Raw genomic sequence first — 15,400 nt, 5'->3', positions numbered from 1 at the left:
TCAGGTTTGATAAGATACAAAAGTTTGCAATCCAAAGTCTCATCAATATCTCATAAATGTTTTTGTTTTTTTCTTCTATGGGATGTTTCTCATACTGAAGCTAGGAATCTGTGGGCTGTTCCACATTTGATTATGACAAAAAAACGAAACAACTCAAGAATTATATTTTGTTGTATCTAAACTTATGTTCTTCAGATACAGCCAAGAGAATCAGTCTCATCCTATTTGCAATACCATTGGTCCAGAGCTCAGTAGACATGATGTCACTAGTTCAGATGGGGGCTTGTCGTAGTAATGGATTAGTGTGGTCATTGGTGCAGGATAGAGCATGTTAGGACATATGATGTGGCCTAAGCGATGAAGATAACAGAAATGTGAATTTCACATTTCAACAAAGATCAAAAGAAAGAAAATGAATTGGTTACCTTACGTAACCTCGGTTCTCTCTAGAAGAGGGAACGAGTATTGCGAAAGCTAGCTTACGCTACGGGAAAGATTAATCTTTTCTGAGATATTGAAGCCAAAAAATTATCCTTAATTTTGTATCCATTGTCAACGCAGTGCAGCAACTGCATACCTTGAGCGGGCTAGCTAGCGAGCTCATAGGTTGCTCTGCGGCAACTGCTGCAGCCTATAGACGAACTTGAGTGAACTTGCGTCCAATGACAGGCGCCTGCGCCGTCACTGTATCAAAGCCCGCCAAAATGGGCGTAGCTAGAGTGCATATAGGCATAAGTTCGTAGGCTGGAACCCTGGTTTTCATTGAATGAAGCGAAAATCGCTCGTGGCGCGAGCACGGCCGGCTACGCAATAATCGTTCCCTCTTCTAGAGAGAACCGAGGTTACGTAAGGTAACCGATTCGTACTCTTACGAGAGGTTCTCTCGTATTGCGTAAGCTAGCTTACGCTACGGGAACCCATTGTCAACTCCGTGTGTGCCAAGCATCCACTGCATGAGCCCCGGGGGTGGGGGGAACCGGGGGAGCCCTTGTGAGTGGGGGAATAATATTTGGCCGGCAAGAGTGCGGGCCAGTGTGTGTGTAATACATAAGCACATAGTGGGAAGGAAAAGACAGAGCGGCGGTGCCGGTCTGTGTGGAATGTGTCCCATCAGTGCAGCTCACCAGGGGAGCTGTAGTGTATTAAACCGCTAGTAGTTTTGCCTGCAGGGCGGGCACTTCCAGATTGTAAAATCTGACAAAGGTGGAGGGGGAAGCCCAGCCCGCTGCCACACATATGTCGTGAATGGAAATCCCGCTGGACCATACCCACGAGGAGGCCATGCCTCTATTGGAGTGAGCCCTAATGCCTAACGGGCATGGTAGGTCTTTTGATGCGTACGCGGCAGCAATAGCATCCACTATCCATCTAGACAGTGTCTGTTTCGAGGCGGCAAAACCTTTGGTGCGCCCTCCGAACGAAACGAAAAGCTGCTCAGAGCGTCTGAAAGAGGCGGCGCGAGCAGTATACAATCTCAGTGCTCTGACTGGGCAAAGGAGATTGGCGTCGCGTTCAGCTATCGGATGCTGGCAGCGCCGATAGGGAAATGATTTGTGCTCTGAAAGGAGTACCGATCACCTTGGGGACATAGCCGTGTCTAGGCTTTAAAATGACCTTGGAGTCACTTGGTCCAAACTCAAGACACGCAGCGCTGACAGACAGCGCGTGAAGGTCTCCTACACGTTTAACTGATGACAGGGCAGTCAGAAAACGGTTTTGAGTGAAAGGTATTTCAAATCCACGGATTGAAGCGGTTCGAAAGGGGGGCTTTCATAGCTTCGAGAACTACGGAAAGATCCCAGATAGGAACCGATGGGGGCGCGGGGTTCATCCTTCTAGCTCCCTGAGGAAGCTGATGACCAGCTCGTTTTTCCCAGTGACTGGCCGTGCAGGGGTTCAGCGAACGCCGCGATGGCCGCCACGCATCACTTTGAGCGTGGATGGGGATCTGCCCTTATCCAGCAGCTCTTGTAAAAACACGAGCAGCGACGTACACCCCACATGTCCATGGGTCCAGGTCTCTGTCGGTGCACCATTTTGAAAACACAGACTATTTGGACGCATAGAGTCTTCTCGTGGAAGGGGCTCTAGCGTGTATGATAGTGTTTATTACTCCTTCTGGCAAAGTGACGGGTAGTCGTTGATCACCACGCGTGCAGCCCAGCGCTCTGGGTGGGGATGCCAGATCGTGCCGCGAGCTTGAGAGAGGAGATCTGCTCTCACTGGAATGGGCCACGGGGCTGTCAGTGACAGCTGCGTAAGCTCCGGGAACCATGTCTGATTCTCCCAGCCGGGGCTATGAGGAGCACCGAGTGACGCTGTTTCCTGATCCTCTGCATTACCTGTGGCAATAGCGAGACGGGAGGGAAGGCGTAAAGCGGGCGGTTGGGCCAGTCCTGGGCCAGTGCGTCCTCGCTTTTGAGAAAAATACTGGGCAGTGAGAGTTCTCTTCTGACGCTAAAGAGGTCTATCTCTGCTCTGCCGAATATGCTCCATAACTTCTGGACTGTTTGAGCGTGCAGGGACCATTCCCCTGGGGAAATATTGTCTCTGGACAGTCTGTCTGGGCCGTCGTTCAGGTGGCCTGGCACGTGCGTCGCCCTCAGCGAGCGCAGGTGGCACTGGGACCAACTCAGTATGCGTTTTGTCAGATGGAAGAGGTTCCTGGATCTGACACCGCCCTGACGGTTTAGATAGGATACCACAGATCTGTTGTCCGAACGGACCAGGACGTGGTGACCCTGAATGACCGGGAGGAAGCGGTCGAGTACGCGCTCATGCGCTTCCTCCCGGTCATTTCCAGACAATTTACGTGAAGGAGCTTTTCTTGAACTGACCATAGGCCAAAAACCGGAGAGCCCTCGCAGACCGTGCCCCAACCCGTGTTGGACGCGTCTGTCGAGATGACTTTTCGGCGAGATACAGCTCCCATCATCACTCCCCGCTGATACCATTCGGCCACTGCCCAGGGCTGCAGAGCTGAGATACAGGTCTGAGTCACTCTGATCGGCTGGCGGCCCGTGGCCCAAGCCCGGCGAGACACGCGGGTGTTTAGCCAATGCTGAAGCGGGCGCATGCACAGTAAACCCAGCTGAAGTACTGCTGCGGCTGAGGCCATGTAACCTAGCATTCTCTGAAATTTTTTCAGAGGCGTGAGGCTGTTCATCTGAAAGGACGCGGCTAGTCGCTGAACACGGCGCGCATGCTGTGTAGATAAGTGAGCCGTCATCGACATGGAGTCTAGTTCTATTCCAAGGAAGGAAATTGCCTGACTGGGCTGTAGTGAGCTCTTGGTCCAATTGACTGCAAGACCCAAACTGTTCAGATGGCTGAGGAGAACTGTCCTGTGAGACAGAAGCTCCATATGTGACTGTGCCAAAATCAGCCAATCGTCCAAATAGTTCAGAATTCGCAAGCCCTGACTCACGAGGGGTGCGAGCGCCGCGATCCATGCACTTCGTGAAAGTACGGGGTGCTAAGGACAGGCCAAACGGAAGGACGGTGTATTGATAAACCTGGCCGTCGAAGGCGAATCTCAAGAATGGCCTGTGATGGGGATTTATCTGAATCTGAAAGCAGGCATCTTTCAGATCGAGAGAAATAAACCAGTCCCCCTAGCGCACATGCGCGAGGAGTTTCCTGATTGTAAGCGTTTTGAATGGTCTTTTTGCGAGCACCTTGTTCAAAACCCTGAGATCTAATATTGGTCTGAGGCCGCCGTCTTTCTTGGGGACAAGAAAATAACGGCTGTAAAACCCTGACTCGCTCAGAGAAGGTGGCACTCTCTCTATGGCACTTTTGCACAGAAGGTTTGCTATTTCTATATGAAGCATGCAGGCTGCTTCCGTGTTCACAGTAGTTTCGAGCCGCGCTCTGAAGCGGGGGAGGGCGGCGATCGAACTGTAGCAAATAGCCCTGTTTTATTGTGCTTAACACCCATTTGGATATCCCTGGGATAGCTTTCCACGCTTTGAAGCATAACGCTAGAGGGTGAATGGCCAAGTCGCCCTGATTGCCGCACACAGCGAGCTGAACAGAATGTGTGAGCGCGCTTACTGTGCTTATGTATGACTGCTTGCAGACAGCAGGGACAGGCTGTTCTGTGAGTGACTTCCCGATTGAGGTGAATGGGGAAAAAGTCACATCTGTGAAGTGATGCGCGAGCATAGTCACGGGCATCACTTCACGGGCAACACTCGAGCTGGCTGTGCCTGCTTTATGTGAGTGGGCTCTGATAGGGACACGGGAAGTGTAATGCTTGTATGTAGGGGTGAACATTGGATTGTGGGCACATTTTCTACACATAAGGCATGTTTGCTTTTCACAAGATTTCTTTGGGTTGCCGTGACAACGGCATTTGAGTGCAGGCAAGTGGGCAGTATCACCGGCTTGTTGGCCGCTGAATCCACCACTGCAGTAGCCTGAGAGAAGGGGACTGACAGGGGGCGAAGCTTTGATGGTGGTCCGGCCGCGGCGGGACTGAGCCGTCGTTTCCTTAACAAAGCTAGGAGGACTTCGGTTGCTCAGGTTTCAGCGCAATCTTAGGCCGAGGCCCGCGGGGGGGGCGGCGGTCTGCGGCGGCTGTCTGAGCGCGTTCTAGGGCAGCCACCCTGTCGACGCTGAGAAGTCTGGCTTTGCTGAACTGGGCGCTGTGAAGAGGCTCGTGCAGGAGGCTGGTCACGTGGGCGGCCTGCAGAAGAGCTAGCGCGACGAGGCAGGAAGAGATTCATGGCTTGGGTGGCTTTCTGGACTTCCGAGAAACGTTCAGCTTCTCCCATGTCGGCTAGCGTTAGCCATAGGTGTCTCTCGGTCACAGTCAGCGCGGCCATGCACTTTCCTAGGGCTTGAGCTGCAGCTTTGATGGCGCGAAGGGTGAGATCCGTCGCGCTCCTTAGATCTGAAACAGCCTCTGGGTGCCTGCCTTTCTCATCACACTCTCGAAGAAGGTCCGCTTGGAGGATCTGTAAAACGGCCATGGAATTCAAAGCAGATGCGGCTTGGCCGGCGGCGGCATAGGCGCGGCCAACACAGGCGGAAGTAGTTCTGCAGGCCTTAGACGGGAGCACTGGCTTAGACCGCCATCTCGCGGAGGGCGGGCAAAGGTGTGCTGCTACCGAATCCTCAACCGGGGGGATGGAAGAGTAGCCCCTCTCGGTGGCGCCGTCTACCGAAGCAAGAGAGGTGGAGACATGCGATCGGTTCCTGGCCGAGAGAGGCGCGTTCCACGATTTAGAGAGCTCGGCGTGGAGTTCCGGCAGGAAGGGAGCGGCCCGGGCCGCAGGCGCCGCACGGCGACGGCTCTGAAGAAAGCAGCCGTTGAGTCTGTTGGGAGCCTGCTCAGAGGGCGGTGACCACTCGAGCCCGAGGCGGTCGGCGGCCTGTGTGAGGAGGCGTTAGTTCTTCCTCGACTCCAGCCGGGTCCTGCTGGATTCCTGGGCGAGGAGGAGGCTTGGGAGCCTGACCACTCCTCACTGTCCGAAGCCATGATGGAACAGCAGCCCTTATCCTCCGCCTCGTCATCCGAGATGGCAACAGTCGCGGCCGCTGGCGGCAACTGTGCGTCCCGGGGCGGGGAGGGTGAAAGCGAGGCTCGAGGGAGAGGCTCGGCGAGGTAGTCGCTTCTAACACCGGTTCCGGCAGCCTTTGGGAGCGGCGCTTCTTTCTGCGGCGAAGCGAAAGGTGGCGGCGGCCGGTTTTGAGTGCTCGAGTCGAGCCCGCAGGGTCGACATCGAAGCTCCTCGCAGAGGTCGCATCCGCCCGTCAGCGGCGAGCTCTGCATGTTCCAGTCCCAGGCAGAGAGCGCATATGAGGTGGCAGTCTCCGGCGCTGAGAGGGGCGGCATGAGGCGCAGGTGGTACGAGGCATCTTTAAAAAGACGCTCGTTGCTCTTTTGTGAAGTTCGCTGAGGAACTAGCTTGCTCTAAAAGGATACGTCGCCGGATGGCGTAGCTCGCAGGACGGCTGAAGGTGGCAAAGACGGCCGGCTTCTTCGAGCGCTGTCCAAGCTTGCTAGATGCCCCTCGAACGGCGACGCGGCTTCTGCAGTTCAGAGATGCAAGAGCTCAGCTGAATAGATGAAAATCAGGGTTCCAGCCTACGAACTTACGCTTATATGCACTCTAGCCACGCCCATTTTGGCGGGCTTTGATACAGTGACGGCGTGGGTGCCTGTCATTGGACACAAGTTCACTCAAGTTCGTCTATAGGCTGCAGCAGTTGCCGCAGAGCAACCTATGAGCTCGCTAGCTAGCCCGCTCAAGGTATGCAGTTGCTGCACTGCGTTGACAATGGATACAAAATTAAGGATAATTTTTTGGCTTCAATATCTCAGAAAAGATTAATCTTTCCCGTAGCGTAAGCTAGCTTACGCAATACGAGAGAACCTCTCGTAAGAGAACCATATATTACGTTTAAATTTTCATTAATGTAATGCATCTGCATGTTTTAATAATTCTTTTTTGTAATTTTCTTATTCTCAATCTTGATAATCATTATATTCCCATCACTATAATACAGCCATTTTTTTAAACAGCTTGACTTGACAACAAATACTACTATGATACTACATTGTAAAAAAAAAATCTCCTTGTTTTTACAAAAGAAAAAAAAGAAAAATCTCTGGCAGATGTGGGTGCCAGAATAATTATGTAAAAAACACATTAAAAATGTAAACAACTTCACAGAACAACCTGTAATTTTTACAGTTTAAAACTTTTTATATATAACTTTATATTTAATATTTTACAGCGCAGTACCGTCATTTATATTATTAAATGATAATCTTAATATATTAACCTTCTGAAACTGTAAAAATCTGCTTTTCACTTTATATAATCACTGTAGTAATTACAGAAGGGCACATGATGACATCAATAGTCAAAACACCATCAGTGTAACATACATTCAGGTCCATAAATATTGCGAAATCGACACAATTCTAATCTTTTTGGCTCTATACACCACCGCAATGGATTTGAAATGAAACGAACAAGATGTGCTTTAACTGCAGACTTTCAGCTTTAATTTGAGGGTATTTACATCCAAATCAGGTGAATGGTGTAGGAATTACAACAGTTTGTATATGTGCCTCCCACTTTTTAAGGGACCAAAAGTAATGGGACAATTGGCTGCTCAGGTGTTCCATGGCCAGGTGTGTGTTATTCCCTCATTATCCCATTTACAAGGAGCAGATAAAAGGTCCAGAGTTCATTTCAAGTGTGCTATTTGCATTTGGAATCTGTTGCTGTCAACTCTCAATATGAGATCCAAAGAGCTGTCACTACCAGTGAAGCAAGCCATCATTAGGCTGAAAAATCAAAACAAACCCATCAGAGAGATAGCAAAAACATTAGGTGTGGCCAAATCAACTGTTTGGAACATTCTTAAAAAGAAAGAACGCACCAGTGAGCTCAGCTGTGGTGTCTGACCGAAGAATTCTTTCCCTGGTGAAGAAAACACACTTCACTACAGTTGGCCAGATCAAGAACACTCTCCAGGAGGTAGGTGTATGTGTGTCAAAGTCAACAATCAAGAGAAGACTTCACCAGAGTGAATACAGAGAGTTCACCACAAGATGTAAACCATTGGTGAGCCTCAAAAACAGGAAGGCCAGATTAGAGTTTGCCAAACAACATCTAAAAAAGCCTTCACAGTTCTGGAACAACATCCTATGGACAGATGAGACAAAGATCATCTTGTACCAGAGTGATGGTGTCACGAACCCCGTTCCTCTGCCCCATCTCCGCTTCCTCACACACGCACACTATCTCCCTTCTCACACACGCGCACTCCCTTGTGCTTACTCGCTCGTTCCGCCCCCTCCGAGTTCGGACGCTCGCATTGCTCGCTCGAGCCCTCACGCCCACTATGCTTCCCCGGGCTCTCTTGTTCGTAAAATATCTCCTCCCTCTGGCGCACTTCGCCTCATCAGCCTTGAACATTATGACCACTTGCACTCACGCGCTTCCTATCTTCACACATTGTTTACACCTGCACTCACGCGCTTCTTGTCCCCACACATTAGTTACACCTGCACTCGTCCCTATCACCTGTCATTGTTTACACCTGTTCTCGCCCCTATAAATACACTATCCTTCCGTTTGTTTCCCGTTGGTTATTGTATTTAGATTCCCGTGTTTTGACCCTCGCTAGTCGCGTCTAGTTTTGACTTCCCCACTCTTGATTACCCTCGTAGCTTGCCAACTCCCTATTCCTCTCGTTTCCCTGTCTTTCGCTCCCGCTTATCCCGTCTTGTCTTGTCCATAGTTGTTAACTGTTTTCCCCACTTCGACCCCCGCTACCGTTCACCTCCCTCACTAGATCTGCCCCCTTGTTCATCTCTTTGATTCCCCGGCTCTTGACCCTACGCTTCCCACGACTACTCTTCATTGGATTTGCCCCTTGTATGTACTTTTGCCTGCCTGCAAATAAACGCAGTTTTTGACTTACATTGTGACTGTCTCAACTTGTGTGCGTTACAGATGGGAAGAGAAGAGTATGGAGAAGGAAAGGAACTGCTCATGATCCAAAGCATACCACCTCATCAGTGAAGCATGGTGGTGGTAGTGTCATGGCGTGGGCATGTATGGCTGCCAATGGAACTGGTTCTCTTGTATTTATTGATGATGTGACTGCTGATAAAAGCAGCAGGATGAATTCTGAAGTGTTTCAGGCAATATTATCTGCTCATATTCAGCCAAATGCTTCAGAACTCATTGGACGGCGCTTCACAGTACAGATGGACAATGACCCGAAGCATACTGCGAAAGCAACCAAAGAGTTTAAGGGAAAGAAGTGGAATGTTATGCAATGGCCAAGTCAATCACCTGACCTGAATCCGATTGAGCATGCATTTCACTTTGTAATTGAACAGTAATTGACTGCAAATGATTTGCAACCAAGTATTAAAAAGTGAAAGTTTGATTTATGATTGTTAATCTGTCCCATTACTTTTGGCCTCTTAAAAAGTGGGAGGCACATATACAAACTGTTGTAATTCCTACACTGTTGACCTGATTTGGATGTAAATACCCTCAAATTAAAGCTGAAAGTCTGCAGTTAAAGCACATCTTGTTCGTTTCATTTCAAATCCATTGTGGTGGTGTATAGAGCCAAAAAGATTAGAATTGTGTCAATGTCCCAATATTTATGGACCTGACTGTATATGAAATTAAAATAATGCAATAAACATTAACTAAACTATATCAAATATAATGCAGAACACCCCAAAGTACATAACTAAAAATAAGAAGGAACATAATTATTCCCATAAAATATAATGAAATGTAAAGGGTCACTTAGGGTCACTCACATATCTCGCTGCAGTTTTGTGGTCCATTCTGCATAACGCAGCAGCGCAGTTTAGCTTATCGCAGCCCATTCGGCCCCTTTCGCAGCCGACCAACTCGGTTCTCCCGATGGCCAGTCTGCCCCTGATCGGCCCCAAAGTGCGTCGGCCCACCGGAAAAATGCCACATATACCAGATTACCAGTCCAGCCCTGCCCGGCCCCTAATCAGGCTAATCAAGCCTCGGGAAGGGATAAAGACAGACTGGAGATTGCAGTGGGACAAAGAGAGAGATTCATGACAGCTGTCCGACACCTGTGTGTGTGTTTGTGTTCTCTTACGAGAGGTTCTCTCGTATTGCCTAAGCTAGCTTACGCTATGGGAAAGATTAATCTTTTCTGAGATATTGAAGCCTTAATTATATCCTTAATTTTGTATCATTTGTCAACGCAGTACAGCAACTGCAGACCTTGAGCGGGCTAGCTAGCGAGCTCATTGGTTGCTCTGCGGCAACTGCTGCAGCCTATAGACAAACTTGCGTGAACTCGTGCCCAATGAGAGGCGCCCGCGTGCTCACTGTCCCAAAGCCCGCCAGAATGGGCGTGGCTAGGGTGCATATAAGCGCATTTCGTAGGCTGGAACCCTGATTTTCATCTCTTCAGCGAAGCTCTTCACACCTCTGAAACTGCAAGAAGCCGCGTCGCCATTCGAGGGGCATCAAGCAAGCTTGGACAGCGCTCCAAGAAGCCGGCCGCCGCCACCTTCAGCCATCCTGCGAGCTACGCCATCCGGCGATGTATCCTTTTTAAAGCAAACTAGTTCCTCAGTGAACTTCACAAAAGAGCACGAGCGGCTTTTTAAAGATGCCTCGCACCTGCGGTTCATGCCGCACCCCTCTCAGCGCCGGAGACCGCCACATCATCTGCGCTCTCTGCCTGGGACTGGGGCATGCAGAGCTTGCCTTTGCTTACGGCGGATGCGACCTCTGCGAGGAGCTTCCGATGTCGACCCTGCGGGCTCCACTCGAAGCGTTCAGGACCGAAGCCGCCGCGCCGCCTTCTGTTTCGCCGCGCCGGAAGAAGCGCCGCTCCCAAAGTCTGCCAGAACCGGGTTTAGAAGCGACTGTCTCGCCGGAGCCTCTCCCTTGAGCATCGCGCGGTGACGGCTGCTTTCTTCAAAGCCGTCACCGCGCGGCGCCCACGGCCCGGGCCACTCCCTTCCTGCCGGAACTCCACGCCGAGCTCTCTAAATCGTGGAACTACTCTTCCATCCCCCCGGTCGAGAATTTGGTAGCAGCACACCTTTGCCCGCCCTCTGCGAGATGGCGGTCTAAGCCAGTGCTCCCGTCTAAGGCCTGCAGAACTACTTCCGCCTGTGTTGGCCGCGCCTATTCCGGTCAAGCCGCATCTGCTCTGCATTCCATGGCCGTCTTGCAGATCCTCCAAGCGGACCTTCTTCGGGAATGGGATGAGAAAGGCAGGCACCCAGAGGCTGTTACAGATCTAAGGAGCGTGACGGACCTCGCCCTTCGCGCCACCAAAGCTGCAGCTCAAGCCCTAGGGAAGTGCATGGCCTCGCTGACTGTAACCAAGAGACACCTGTGGCTAACGCTAGCCGACATGGGAGAAGCTGAGCGCTCCACGTTCCTCAACGCGCCGCTCTCTCCGTCCGGTCTCTTCGGTTCCGCGGTAAGTGGCATTGTTGACCGTTTTTCGGAAGTCCAGAAAGCCACCCAAGCCATGAATCTCTTCCTGCCTTGTCGCACTAGCTGCTCTGCAGGCCGCCCACGTAACCAGCCAACTGCACGAGCATCTTCACAGCGCCCAGCTCAACAAAGCCAGACTTCCCAGCGTCGACAGGGCGGCCGCCCCAGATCGCGCTCAGACAGCCGCCGCAGACCGCCGCCCCCCCTGCGGGCCTCGGCCTAAGATTGCGCTGAAACCTGAACAACCGAAGTCCTCCTATCTTTGTTGAAAAAACGATGACACAAAAAGATCTTGTAAAGAGCAAACATGTCTTATGTGTAGAAAATGTGCCCACAATCCAGTGTTCACCCCTACACACAAGCATTACACTTCCCGTGTCCCTATCAGAGAGCAAACATGTCTTATGTGTAGAAAATGTGCCCACAATCCAGTGTTCACCCCTACACACAAGCATTACACTTCCCGTGTTCCTATCAGAGCACACTCACATAAAGCGGGCACAGCCCGCTCGAGTGTTAAGAGTCAATAAACGCACCCACGAGCCCGTGCGCGCGTCCCCTCTCTGCCCGCTCTGTCACACGACCAGCAAACACCTCTCTATGTGTAAGTCCCGTGCCCGTGACTATGCTCGCGCATCACTTAACAGATGTGACTCTTTCCCCATTCATCTCAATCGGGAAGTCACTCACAGAACAGCATGTCCCTGCTGTCTGCGAGCAGTCATGCATAAGCACAATAAGCGTGCTCACACATTCTATTCAGCCCGCTGTGTACGGCAATCAGGGCGACTCGGCCATTCACCCTCTAGCGTTAAGCTTCAAAGCGTGGGAAGCTATCCCAGGGATATGCAAATGGGTGTTAAGCACAATAAAACAGGGCTATTTGCTACAGTTCGATCGCCGCCCTCCCGCTTCAGGGCGTGCTCGAAACTACTGTGAACACGGAAGCAGCCTGCATGCTTCGTTCAGAAATAGCAAACCTTCTGTGCAAAAGGGCCATAGAGAGAGTGCCGCCTTCACTGAGCGAGTCTGGGTTTTACAGCCATTATTTTCTTGTCCCCAAGAAAGACGGCGGCCTCAGACCAATATTAGATCTCAGGGTTTTGAACAAGGTGCTTGCAAAAAGACCGTTCAAAATGCTTACAATCAGCAAACTCCTCGCGCATGTGCGCCAGGGTGACTGGTTTATTTCTCTCGATCTGAAAGATGCCTATTTTCAGATTCAGATAAATCCCCGTCACAGGCCATTCTTGAGATTCGCCTTCGACGGTCAGGTTTATCAATACACCGTCCTTCCGTTCGGCCTGTCCTTAGCACCCCGTACTTTCACGAAGTGCATGGATGCGGCGCTAGCACCCCTGCGGAGTCAGGGCTTGCGAATTCTGAACTATTTGGACGATTGGCTGATTTTAGCACAGTCACATACGGAGCTTCTGTCTCACAGGACAGTTCTCCTCAGTCATCTGAACAGTTTGGGTCTTGCAGTCAATTGGACCAAGAGCTCACTACAGCCCAGTCAGGCAATTTCCTTCCTTGGAATAGAACTAGACTCTGTGGCAATGACGGCTCGCTTATCTACACGGCGCAGAGATGCCACAGGCCACCAGCCGATCAGAGTGACTCAGACCTGTATATCAGCTCTGCAGCCTTGGACGGTGGCTGAATGGTATCAGCGGGGAGTGACGATGGGAGCTGTATCTCGCCGAAAAGTCATCTCGACAGACGCGTCCAACACGGGTTGGGGCGCGGTCTGTGAGGGCTCGCCGGTTTTTGGCCTATGGTCAGTTCAGGAAAAGCTCCTTCACATAAATTGTCTGGAAATGATAGCGGTCGAGTACGCACTCGTGCGCTTCCTCCCGGTCATTCAGGGTCACCACGTCCTGGTCCGTTCGGACAACAGATCTGTGGTATCCTATCTAAACCGTCAGGGCGGTGTCAGATCCAGGAACCTCTTCCATCTGACAAAACGAAAAGCGAGGATGCGCTGGCCCAGGACTGGCCCAACCGCCCGCTTTACGCCTTCCCTCCCGTCTTGCTATTGCCACAGGTAATGCAGAGGATCAGGGAATCGCGTCACTCGGTGCTCCTCATAGCCCCGCGCTGGGAGAATCAGACATGGTTCCCGGAGCTTACGCAGCTGTCACTGACAGCCCCGTGGCCCATCCCAGTCAGAGCAGATCTCCTCTCTCAAGCTCGCGGCACGATCTGGCATCCCCACCCAGAGCTGGCGCTGCACGCGTGGTGATCAACGACTACCCGTCGCTTTGCCAGAAGGAGTAATGAACACTATCATACACGCTAGAGCCCCTTCCACGAGAAGACTCTATGCGTCCAAATGGTCGGTGTTTTCAAAATGGTGCACCGACAGAGACCTGGACCCATGGACATGTGGGGTGTCATCACTGCTCGTGTTTTTACAAGCGCTGTTGGATAAGGGCAGATCCCCATCCACGCTCAAAGTGTACGTGGCGGCCGTCGCAGCGTTCGCGAACCCCTGCACGGCCAGTCACGGGAAAAAGCGAGCTGGTCATCCGCTTCCTCAGGGGAGCTAGAAGGATGAACCCCGCGCCCCCATCGGTTCCTATCTGGGATCTTTCTGTAGTTCTCGAAGCTATGAAAGCCCCCTTTCGAACCGCTTGAATCCGTGGATTTGAAATACCTTTCACTCAAAACCGTTTTCTGACTGCCCTGTCATCAGTTAAACGTGTGGGAGACCTTCACGCTGTCTGTCAGCTGCGTGGCTTGAGTTTGGACCAAGTGACTCCAAGGTCATTTTAAAGCCTAGACACGGCTATGTCCCCAAGGTGATCGGTACTCCTTTCAGAGCACAGATTATTTCCCTATCGGCTCTGCCAGCATCCGATAGCGAACGCGACACAAATCTCCTTTGCCCAGTCAGAGCACTGAGATTGTATACTGCGCGCTCGCCTCTTTCAGACGCACCAAGGGTCTCGCCACCTCGAAACAGACACTGTCTAGATGTATAGTGGACGCTATTGCTGCCGCGTACGCGTCGAAAGACCTGCCATGCCCGTTAGGCATTAGGGCTCACTCCACCAGAGGCATGGCCTCCTCGTGGGCATGGTCCAGCGGGATTTCCATTCAGGACATATGTGTGGCAGCGGGCTGGGCTTCCCCCTCCACCTTTGTCAGATTTTACAATCTGGAAGTGCCCGCTCTGCAGGCAAAACTACTAGCGGTTTAATACGCTACAGCTCCCCTGGTGAGCTGCACTAATGGGACACATTTCACACAGACCGGCACCGCCTCTCTGTTTTTCCCTTCCCACTATGTGCTTATGTATCACACACACACTGACCCGCACTCTTGCCGGCCAAATATTATTTCCCCACTCACAAGGGCTCCCCCGGGTCCCCCCACCCCCCTGGGGCTCATGCAGTGGATGCTTGGTGCGCACGGCGTTGACAATGGGTTCCCGTAGCGTAAGCTAGCTTACGCAATACGAGAGAACCTCTCGTAGAGAACGTCTCGGTTACCTCACGTAACCTCGGTTCTCTCTAGATGAGGAACGAGTATTGCGTAGCTGGCCGTGCTTCGCGCCACGCAGCGATTTTCGCTTCATTCAATGAAAACCAGGGTTCCAGCCTACTGAACTGCGCTTATATGCACCCTAGCCACGCCCATTCTGGCGGGCTTTGGGACAGTGAGCGCTGGCGCTCTCATTGGAGCGAGTTCACGCAAGTTCGTCTATAGGCTGCAGCAGTTGCCGCAGAGCAACCAATGAGCTCGCTAGCTAGCCCGCTCAAGGTCTGCAGTTGCTGCACTGTGTTGACAAATGATACAAAATTAAGGATAATTTTTTGGCTTCAATATCTCAGAAAAGATGAATCTTTCCCATAGCGTATGCTAGCTTACGCAATACTCGTTCCCTCATCTAGAGAGAACCGAGGTTACGTAGGTAACCGAGACGTTTTTAATTCAGTTTTATATTAAAATATTATTTATATTGTCAAGCCGGTTCTCGCCTCCTCCTTTCCATTAATCCCTTTACACTGGTGCCGAAACCCAGGAAGGAGGAGGGATGCCACTACCATCCACCTGGGGACGGATGAGCCCGGCTGCCTGAGAGCGGACGAACGGCCGTCGACCACAAATGAAGAAGGGGCTCCTAGCCGACTGTCTGGAGTGGTCAAGGCCGTTGCCAGGGCCGGGGGGAGACCCCTACCAGCTGCTAAATGCGGCGTGGTCATGATGACCACTGACTGCGAGTGGGTAGGGGCTCCTGGCCAACCGTCTGGAGCGGAAGAACCGCTGCCTGGGGCAGGGGAGACCCATTCTGGTTCCCGAGAACGTGGCGGGGCATTCCATCCGCTAGAGGCCGGAAGACTGCCTCCGATCTGCTCGGTGAGGCATGACTGTCGTCCATTGGAGGTTGGAGGAGTGGCCGA

The sequence above is a fragment of the Xyrauchen texanus genome, chromosome 19 (assembly GCF_025860055.1).
Source record: "Xyrauchen texanus isolate HMW12.3.18 chromosome 19, RBS_HiC_50CHRs, whole genome shotgun sequence".
Taxonomy (NCBI): Eukaryota; Metazoa; Chordata; class Actinopteri; order Cypriniformes; family Catostomidae; genus Xyrauchen; species Xyrauchen texanus.
The sequence above is the reverse complement of the archived record's forward strand: the minus strand, read 5'-3'. Positions refer to the sequence as shown.